The sequence below is a fragment of the Pezoporus flaviventris genome, unplaced genomic scaffold (genome assembly GCF_033815535.1).
Source record: "Pezoporus flaviventris isolate CSIRO_AGI_PZ_B2104156 unplaced genomic scaffold, CSIRO_AGI_Pfla_v1 ptg000015l, whole genome shotgun sequence".
In the NCBI taxonomy this organism is placed as follows: Eukaryota; Metazoa; Chordata; class Aves; order Psittaciformes; family Psittacidae; genus Pezoporus; species Pezoporus flaviventris.
In genome coordinates, this window is record NW_026892563.1 from 27,893,344 (window position 1) to 27,903,979 (window position 10,636).

The following is a 10,636-nucleotide window of genomic DNA, read 5'->3' on the forward strand; positions in this document are numbered from 1 at the left end:
GGCATATGATTTGAGAACATCATATCCTGCTGGGATATGAGAACATCCATATGCACTGCTGGGTTACAGTAGCAGAATTGGTGACATATGTTTTGCTTCCACAAGGATGTTAATGTCATTGTGGGATTTGGATCTGCATGGCTTTCAGGACACTATTGTGTTTGATGGATCACAACTACTTCTACCTGCAAGTATAAATATGGCAAATACCATGGCTTAAATCTATTTCTTGACATCTATGTCGAGTTTTCTGTTTGTTATTTTTCTCTGTGTTTCTGTTATTTGATATTGTAATTAGATGTGATTAAAAAGTTGCGTTTCTTCCCTGTTGGCAAATGTGCTAAATTACCTAGATTATGCTTTTCATTTAAACAGTGGGCAAAGCAATAGGGTTTGTACCTTGCCTAGCCATTGCTATCTTGGTTTCAGGGTTTTTTTTTAATGGAAAAAGATCAGGTATCTCGGTGTACTGCAAAAGTGTCAAGGGAAATCTGTTTTGCCATGTAATTTGTGATAGACACTAGTAAAATAAGAGGTGATGTTGTGACTTCTAGGGGTCAGTTCAGTTTGCTAATACTGCACTTTGCAATGTGTACTGGAAGGCCAGTGTTTCAGTAGTTTGCTAATGCTTGCTTCTTTGATATAAAGGCACGTACATATTCTAATTCTCTGAATCCACAGGTTAACTTCTGGTGCTATGGTGTAATTAAAATAAATAGTGCTGTTTTCAAGTGACTTTTATGGCCATGATACTATGTAAAGTAACTTAATTTTTGTAAAAGCTTTGGTTGCTTGTCTATTTTAGGTTCTGAGCTGAAATTTACCACTACTCAGGAGTTTGGCTTAAGGCCTCAAAATAGCCTTTATTTAGAATATAAATAATGTATTGGACTTGTACCAACTGTCTGACAAGTGGTGAAGTTCACCTTGGAAGAATAAAGCTTGCCTTTGTATATAGAGTAGCCATCGTCTCTTTTTCCCCACCCCCAAAAAAGTAAGGTCTAGAGCACTGACTTCCCTGAAGAGCTGTTGCTGCAGTCAAGCTAACATTCAACTGTACCTTGCGTAAGTGTTTAAGAAAAACAAACAGCTGAGCTGTTAGGTTCTTAATGTGCTAACTCAGTCTAGCTACAGCATGTTTGTAACATAACCATATACATAATTAGATCTTAGAACATCAGTGTGCATGTGTATTTAAAGTTATACAGGTGCATTAATGTATTGCAACATCTAAATAACTGTTCAAAGAAGCATGTAGTCTACATGATCATACCCTTGTCCTCTGAAGGTTCTCAGCTTGTATTTTAATCTGCCATGCTTGGAGATGCCTGCAGTTCTTAGGAATTGCCTCAAAAAAAATCTCATGTAAACTTTAAGGAGACTTTCTTTTGGGTTTTGAAAGAGAAATTGTTTCTGTCTGTGAAACAGGCCTCTTTGTGGCAGTGGTCAGGTGTAATAAACCAGTAAGTTTTTTTGTGGCATAGTGCTGTATTAGCACATGCAGGACTTGGCAGAAACTAGACCACTGGCTGGATAAAAATGTTTCACTTACTGAGGGACCATGTATATTTTGCTATTTTGTATTATTGTCACTTCTGCTGGAGAATTCTCCAGAGGAGACACAACTTTAATTTTGGAGATGTCTAAGGGGGAAAACTTGGTAAAACTCAATTTTTTATGGAAGCCCTAGATGTTTCTTGATATTTCCTCTTTTGTTAAGGGTGTGCATACACAAACACAAGGTGACTTATTTTAACTGATGACAAAGTCAACTGTTGGCTTTTTTTAACTTGTAGCCGGCATATCCAAAAGCGATTTTTATGAAGGTACAGCAAAATGTGTACAAACATATAATCAGCTTTATCATACACCTTTGGGGAAGCTGTGCAATATGATTTTCTGATGTTCTGAAACCTTGAATATATAGAAGATGAGTTGCCAAAATATACAGAAATCACAAAGAATTATGAAGTTTGGTAGTAGTTTTTACAGGTTTACATGTAATTAGTTTGTATATACGCAAAACATTTTCATCCTGACCATTAAAATACATTCAGGGAAAGATATAATGGGGGATAGCGTGGAAGAATAAGGAATCAAACTGGATGGGTATTTAAAAATGGCTTCCCCTCCCCCCCCCCCCCCAGTCTGTTTTGAGCTCTCAAATCATGATATGGAAATGTCATAGTTTAATATATGGCTTAACACTTATTCTTCATTGTCCGTTCAAGTTTTCTTAATCTATGTATATAATATTCTTTTACCTGGATAGGGATGCCCAGCTCCCTTTGGAGATGATGGAAATTTCATAAAGGAATTAGAAGACCTATCATATGAAAATCCATGTCTGAATTTTTCCTCTTTTAATAATCGTATGTCTTTCAGCATTTTCCTTTTGCAAGGCTTCATATTCATCAGAAGACTGTACTTTGCAGAAGGAAAGCTTGTCTGTTGTATTTTTGTCCAGGGTTGATGCAAGAGATTTCTAACGGTTATTTCTCAAGCAGCGTTGTCAGCTCTGCTGTGAGTACAGTTCAAGCACTTCTTTAATTCTCTTCAGAAAAATTGGCTAAATATAGCTCAGATTAACTATTTAAACTGTGCCGCTCAAATAGTTTTGCCCCAGATGAGGTGGTTGGCACATGCAAACCTTTTTCAGCTAGTCTATGGCAGAAATTACTTTTGCTTTATTTCCTAAAGGTAAGGACCTGGAGGAAGGTGGAAATGCATTTATGTGTTTTCAGGTTTAGTCTGTGATGGTAATACCAGCTGCTTTATGATTGCTATTCCAGTTTTCTCCCAATTATTTTTATAGTTTATACATTTTAGTCTTTCGTGTAATGAAGAATGCATTTTTTTCTACTGCATGCAATATAAATATTTGATAGATGCTTTTCTAGATGATATTCGGAAAGGTAGAAGAATATCATGAAAGCAGGCCTGTTCACATTTTGTATTTCACGTTTACTTTAAGGTACTTTGTTTATATTATCTCCTCTGTGTTAGGTAACTTCATTACAAAAGAATACCACAGAGCAATGCCTTATTAACAACAGCAAGTAAACTTCTCTTTCTGCCTCTTCCATGAGCTGAGCTTAATGGTCACAACTGGTTATAGTACCAAAATATGTCATTTAAATGAATGGGAAATTTAAATTCTGAATGAAAGCAGCAACTGTGATGCGGTGTTTGTGTTTTGGTGGGGTTGGTTTGGTTTTTTTTTTTGTTGGATTTTGTTTTGGTGGTGGGTGTTTTGGGTTTCGTTTTGTGACTATTCCTGTGTGGTGCTATTTTATAAGCAAGGAGTGTGTGGCAAGGATGGAATTTTTGAAAGGGACTGAATATTGCCCTAGCTCTGCTTTCATTCCCTTAAAAGAAGTAGGGTCCTGCTTGAGTCTTTGTGAACTGGCTGTCTAAACTGGGGTTTTATCATATTTACATCTCCAGAAGAAATTTCTTGCTAGAAAGCAAGAAGACATTAAGACTGAAAAATTCATATTGTTGCTTCTAAAACACAAATATCTTTCAGCAAATACTTGAGGAATTCCTTGTTAGAATAAACTGCAGAAGCCTAACTGTTTATAGTCAAGTTCCTTAAACAACCGTAGATTCTACTGATTGTATGCAGCAATTTAAATAATATGCTTAGCAGCCAGTCTGCACGTATATAAAAAAACAAGTTTGGGGTTTTTTCCTGAATAATGTTTGTATCTCATTGTACCTGCTTGCAAGTTGGTCCTGGCTTTTATGAAGTCGTATATATTGTCTCAAGAACTCCAATCTTAAATTTCTATTTGTATCTTCAATTTTTGTTCATCAAACATATTGCTACATTCCTTTGAGACTACGTGGCTACTTTTTAACTGGACTTGAAGTTACAACGCATCTCTCACAGATACACTTTTTCCTGAGAGGATAGTTCAGGAGCGTGTTTGAATGACAATATGATGTAAAAAAACCTGCTCAGTTCACCTGCTTTTAGGTAGTGGGAGAGAGGCTCTTTCCTGTTCTATTAATTTTTTTTTATTTTTTTTTCTTGAGGACTGTGTCAACCAAATAAATAAGAATGAAGTATTCATGAAGTCTTTTTTTCATAGTTACAGGTTGGGGTTTTTTTCCCAGTTTGGCTTTCTAGGACAAGAGAAAACACTTGCTTTCTATACGCCTGCCAGAAAGTTGGGGCTTTCTGTCTATTTTTAAGTGCTTTCTTTATGTCAGTAATGGAAAAAGCACAGAATCCTTTACTTGCAAAAGCGTAAAATAGCGTTTATCAGGAAGGGTGCTTTATCTCCTAGTAAGTGCCACACTCGCAATAAGAAACTACCTTTCTGGCTTCATTACATGTACAAGTATGTGGGACAAATTCACTTGTAGCATAATTCTACTGAACTAGATTTTGTCGAGTCTTTCACAGTAGTGTTCTACCTCTAAACTAGAATCTGAAAAATGATTAGGTGTTGATTTCTCTTTCTACTTCTCACTATTTTCTGTGAAGAATGGTGGATAGTTAAATTGGTATAGTTGGTATATTTTCTGTAAGTGTTTACATTTCTGGATTTGTTTCTTAAATATTTTGTTTGTACCTCTGAGTTTTGAAATTTAAATAAATTATTTGTATGTTTATTGAAATTAACTTGTGCTTTGGCCTGACTCTTACAGCTAATAATGTCTTGCAATTGGAGGGCTCTTTTAGAGATAGAAAGTTTAGAAATACAAACCAGTGATGACAAGGTAAGCATTAGCATTCCTCACTTTTTACAGTTTTTTACAGCTTAATGGCCCACTGTTTCAGTGTTGAAGACAGTAAAAGTGTGGAAGAATACTTGAAATTTATACCCAAATTGATCAGTAGAAAATACCACCAAAACTGATATTCGTGATTTGCAGTCCTTTGTTTATGTCAGTGGCCCTATCTTCCATGTTCTTAATTCCCTACTGTGTTTAAATTAAAAGATGTGGCAGTATTCTGTACAGAGCTTTCTAGAAATAGGATTAAGGCTGTGGGCTTATCAAAGGAAATATAATCGCAAAGCATGTTTTTCCCTCTTCTTCTATTTTGGTTTGGTCAGATACCTGATGTGTGTTTAAATGAAGATTAATTGAATGTATTTCAGCTTTAACAAACAGTCCAGCAACTCGGGCATTCTAGGAAAGTTGAGGGTTACTGCAGGACAGTAATCCCAAAGTTGAAAAAAACCCAACCCAAAACCAAAAATCCCAAACAAACAACACCTCCCCCCCTCAAAAAAAAAAACAAAAAACAAAAAACCAAACAACCCCCCCAAAAACCCCAAAACTTTGTTTTGTTTAACTTTTACTTGACACAGGGAGGTTAGTGGTAGTTTTAACTCTACTATGTTTCCACTTCATTATGCCAAAGAAGTTAGCTAGGGTTAGTGAGACTCTTCTTGCTCTTCTGTGGAGATATTTGAAAGACGGAAATAGGCATAGCTAAAGTGTCTTCAGGACTTAAAAGACTAATCTTGGAGTAAAGCCATTAAAGCTGTACTGTTAGGTTTAAATGCTGTAGTTTTTTAGGATTAGTAACCATGACACTTCAGGAGATCAGGTTGAAGGTCCCTCTTGTCCCTGTTTCCAATCCATGCTTGTAATAAGATCAGACATTAAAATCTTTAGTTAGAGTTGGAAGATAAAGGGATACACCTAGTGGACAGACCCACTTTTGTTCAAATGGAATTAGTTATTTTTAAATTTATGGGGTGAAATCCTTACATATGTTAGGAGCTGAGTTTCTCTTTTGACTGGTTGAAAACCTCCTTTTAATTCTGTATAAGAGTATAGAACCATAGAATAGTTAGGGTTGGAAAGGACCTTAAGATCATCTAGTTCCATCCCCCCCGCCATGGGCAGGGACACCACACACTAAACCGTATTACCCAAGGCTCTGTCAAACCTGGCCTTGAACATCGCCAGGGATGCAGCATTCACAACTTCCTTCGGCAACTGATTCCAGTGCCTCAACACCCTTACAGTAAAGAACTTCTTCCTTATAACCAATCTAAACTTCCCCTGTTCAAGTTTTAACCTGTTACCCCTTGTCCTATCACTACAGTCCCTAATGAAGAGTCCCTCCCCAGCATCCTTATAGGCCCCCTTCAGATACTGGAAGGCTGCTATGAGGTCTCCATGCAGCCTTCTCTTCTCCAGGCTGAACAGACACAACTTTCTCAGCCTATCTTCATACGGGAGGTGCTCCAGCCCCTTGATCATCCTTGTGGCCCTTCTCTGGACTTGTTCCAACACTTCCATCTCCTTTTTATGTTGAGACCACCAGAACTGCACACAATACTCCCAGTGAGGTCTCACAAAAGCAGAGTAGAAGGTCAGGATCTCTTTCGACCTGCTGGTCACACTCCTTTTGATGCAGCCCAGGATATGTTTGGCTTTTGGGGCTGTGGGCACACACTGAAGCTGGCTCATGTTCATTTCCTCATCAACCAACACCCCTAAGTCCTTTGTGATAGTCTTATCATAACTTGTGGATCTGGAAAGGTGTATATGGCTGTCGCAAGTCTTGTAATCCAGCATGCTCTCTGGTCTGGGAGCATCAAGACCAATGGAGTGAACATGCCTCCCTGCATAATTGTGCCTGTTGTCCGAGTGGGGACTGCTTCAGGATTTCTCAGAGGATGCTTTCGTGCACAGCCTAGGTTGTTTCTGTTAAAATTTGTGAATGTGAGAGATTTGCAACTGCTCCAGTCTATCCCATTTTTCCTTGCCAAGATCCTGTTTACCTGATGTCCTGATTTAATCCCAGCTGGTAACTAAGTACTGCACAGCTGCTGCTTACTTTGCCCTGGTGGGACAAGAGAATTGGAAAAGTAAAAGTGAGAAAACTTATGGGTTGAGATCAGGACAGCTTAATAAGTAAAGCAAAACAAGGAATCCACTCCCAACTTCCTATCTGTAGGCGAGGCTTCAGCCATCTTCACAAAAGCAAGGCTCAATCATGCATAACAGGAAACAAACACCATTACACCACATGTCCCCCCTTCCTTCTTCCTCTCCCAGCTCTACATGCTGAGCGTGACACCATATGGTCTGGAATATCCCTTGGATCAGCTGGGGTCAGCTATCCCAGCTGTGTCCCCTCCTGACTCCTTGTGCACTCCCAGCCACTTGCTAGTGGGCTGAGAGGCAGAAAAAGCCTTGGCTCTGTGCAAGCACTGCTCAGCAGTAATGAAAACATCCCTGTGTTACTAACGTTGTTTTCCAAAACACAGCCGCATACTAGTTACTATGATGAAAATTAACCCAAGCCAAAACCAGCTCAGCTGCTCTTTCTCATAATGTGCAAGACATCAGTAACAAAGGAAAAAATAGAGGAAAATTGTGTTCAGGATGCCCAAATGAAACCAGTTATAACCTCTAACTTCCAACACTCTGGAATTTGTCTGTGAAAACTGAGAAGCCCATGATCATGTAGGATGCCCTGGAAAATGTAAAATATGTGGCACATTGTGTTGAAACTGTTCATGTGTTGAGCTGAAAGCAATAATCCATTACAAAAGCCTAAAAATTCTCAATGTAGGGTTGTGAGGAACAGCCTAGCAGCCAGGGCTGTTTCGTTAGCATTCTGCTGAACTGCATTCAAGCAGCAGACTTTGCGATGTCTCTTCCTGACCATTTTTATTACACCAGCTGAAGTTCTCCAGTCCCTTGAAAACTTGCAGCGTGTTTCCTGGTGTGGGAAATCTGTGGAAAATAAGCTGAGGGGATTACCAATGCTTGTATGTATAGAGGTTGTGGGACCTGAGAAGAAATAGGACATACTGAGAAATCCTACAGCTTGAACTCTCTTTTCTTCCTTCCATCATTAGCTCCTACAGCCCCTTCAACTTAAAATTAAAGGCAAATGCACTTGCTATTAGTAGAACTTGTGTTTTCAAGAACCACTCCACAGCTGTCCTGTAGTGCTGAGCTACCTGGGGTAGACTTCATTTACTTGTCCTCTCTTCATTGTGGCTTGCTTGTTCCCAATTTCAATACTACTTCTGCAGCATGTTGGCTGCCCTTTTGGTCTTTTATTCTCTGGCTTTACTCACAGATACTGAGAGTCTCAAGCACATGGAGTAGCTATTCTTTTGCTAGCAGGTGACCTTTCTCACCTGCTTTCTCATATTCATAATTGCCTGTTCCATTCCCTTCTATGGTGTGGCAATGTCCTTTTATTTGGTCTTTTATTGTTCTGCTTATACAGACAGATGGCTTTTAATTCTTGACTGACACTGGTGCCTATTGGACTTCTGTTTTCCATCTCTATCAAGTAATCACCAGTGTAATGTGGGGAAGAGGAGGAAAATAGAAGCAAGACCACTTAACTTGTTCAAAATAGGCTGATGGGGATGAGGGCAGGAGAGTAAGCATTTCATATTTTTAATGGCTAAAATATTGTGTTCACAGGACTATTTCAGCTGCTCTGTCTCTGTTGCTGATTTTAAGCAAGTCAAGTATTTCTTGCTAAAACTAACAGAGTCTTTAACCTGTACACATGAAAACAACTGCTAGCAGGTGAAAGTTTTGGAAAGAGGCATTCCCAAACTTACATGGCAAATCCAGTTGCAGGTGACCTGTTATCACATTGAAGGTACCCCTCAGCTCTGGTGCAGCATGCTAAATCCAATGCTGACTACATGCAGCTCTTTGAGCATTTTGAAGCCCTGCTTCTAAGGCAGCTGGCTTTGCCTAACACTGCTGTTGTGTACCTGTCTCCCTTGCTCGGCTCCTGCAGCTGGCCTGTGGGCCAGCCTCTTCCTCCTTTATAACCTTCTCTCTGTTCCACGCCCGCTTCCTCTCATATTCACTTCAGGCTCAGCAGCTTGTGATCCATGTTCCTGTCAGAGCCTTCTCTCTTGACTGGGGGTGCAGGTGCAGAGTATCATGATGCCACCTGCACTCTGTAGCAGCCTCCCCGCATCCTGGTTTCTTTGGCTTCACCCACTGTCACTCAAAACATTACAGGGACTTTTATTTCTCTTTTTTATCATTAACTAGTGCCCTCCCAGCGATGAGTGTGTGCTGTTTTAAGGTTTTCCTTCCTCACACGATCACTGTTTTCAGCGCAGTTGAGCATCGCCAGTGCTGCAGAACTCCGCCAGGACCAGGTCCAGGTTCAGGTTCAATCGAGTTTCCCCTGCCGGTGCCGGGTCTCTCGGCCGCGGCCTGCGCTCTGCCCACAGGCCGGGGCGGCAGCCTGGGCGAGGCGGTGGCCGTTAGGGGCGGTGGTTGGCAGGGCGGGACCGGGGGGCGGTGCGATGGCGGCAGCCGTTGGTGTCGGGGGTGGGGCTGCAGGCGGGGCAGCAGGGCCGATGGGTACAAGGCCCGTCTCCTCCGCGCCGGGGGAGCAGCTGCTGTTTGGCCCGGGGGACCGGCTGGGGCTGCGGTGAGGGGGCGTGGGGGGCTGGCGGCTGGCCGGGGAAGCGGCGCTGTGGAGGAGCAGTAGCGGAGCGGGGGTGTCGCAGGGAGGCCCAGGGGCCTCGGCTGCGGGTACCCGGCTGAGGTGAGGGTTTGGGGGTTGACGGGTGTCCGCTAGGATCCCCGTTCCCCGCGGTTGGGCCCGCCCTCACCGGCGCGCTTGCGGGCATTGCTCGGGCTTTCTGTCGGGGGCGGCTGGAGGTGCTTCCTGACCGTGCAGGGGCCGCCGGCCGAGGGATGCAAGTCGCTGTGGCAGCCAGAGGCCGGCTGGTCCTGGGGCGTGTGCCCGGGCTGCTGCGCGGGGCTGCCCAGCTGAAGCCGAGGTGTGCCGTGGAAGCAAGAGCGTAAGTGCCTCCGAGGCAGTAAAGTACACCTTTACCATTTACATCGCTGGCGGCAGTGCTTCCTGCTGGCTGTTTTTTGTCTTCTTCCCTTCATCCCTTACTTGCGGACGAGGACCCAGGCAGTGCTCACACTTCGGTGTGGAGCAGCCTTGTTTTCCTGGAGCAGAGCAGCTGCCTGGAGCTGCCGCAAAGCCTGAACTCTGGCAAGCGACCGGCGCTGACTTCTGAATATCAGCCCCACTCTCTGGGGAGCAAGGCTGAATTGGGAGAAGCAGGGTCGTGAACCCGGTTTTTCTGTGGCTGTGTCTAGCCTAGAAACCTTGTGCCTCAGAGAAATGGGCTCGGCGTCTCCAGTTAGCTGCTTGTATGCCTTAGCGATTTGCGTGACAGCTCTTTGAAGTAGTTGCACTGATACGTGCTTTTGGAATGCTGCTGGCTTAGAGAAGTACCGAGATAAAGAACTGATAAGACTTAACGACTTAGAGAAAAATCCCAACCCCCCAAAAACAGTCCTGAGTATGAGAGAACTTGAATACTGTTCATAAAAATGTCACTGAGCTGGTTTCTGTTTTTAACCTTAGGCAAAAATGTGGTATGTAATAACAGAACATAGCTGAGAGGGGTAATGCTTAGTAATTAATAGAAGAAAACTCAAAGGTATAGGACTGAATTTAAAAGAAATTAAAATACTTAACACCCCATCCACCCCACCACCAGGTTAGCACAGAAATAAAACTAATTTTATGATTAAGGAGTCTTAACTGTTATGTTATATTTTGTTACTGCAAGTAAACCATCAATATGTGTGATTTCATTAAATATTTGTGTGTGTGCATATATATATTTATATATCTATG

General features: G+C 41.9%; 1 long non-coding RNA gene across 1 annotated transcript; it reads left to right on the forward strand.

Annotated features, from left to right (window-relative positions):
• The first annotated feature begins 57 nt into the window (after positions 1-57).
• Positions 58-4,629, forward strand: LOC133269788 (uncharacterized). Its single transcript, XR_009743542.1, has 2 exons — positions 58-2,007; positions 2,422-4,629. It is a non-coding gene; the product is annotated as an uncharacterized LOC133269788 (long non-coding RNA).
• Positions 4,630-10,636: the final 6,007 nt, after the last annotated feature.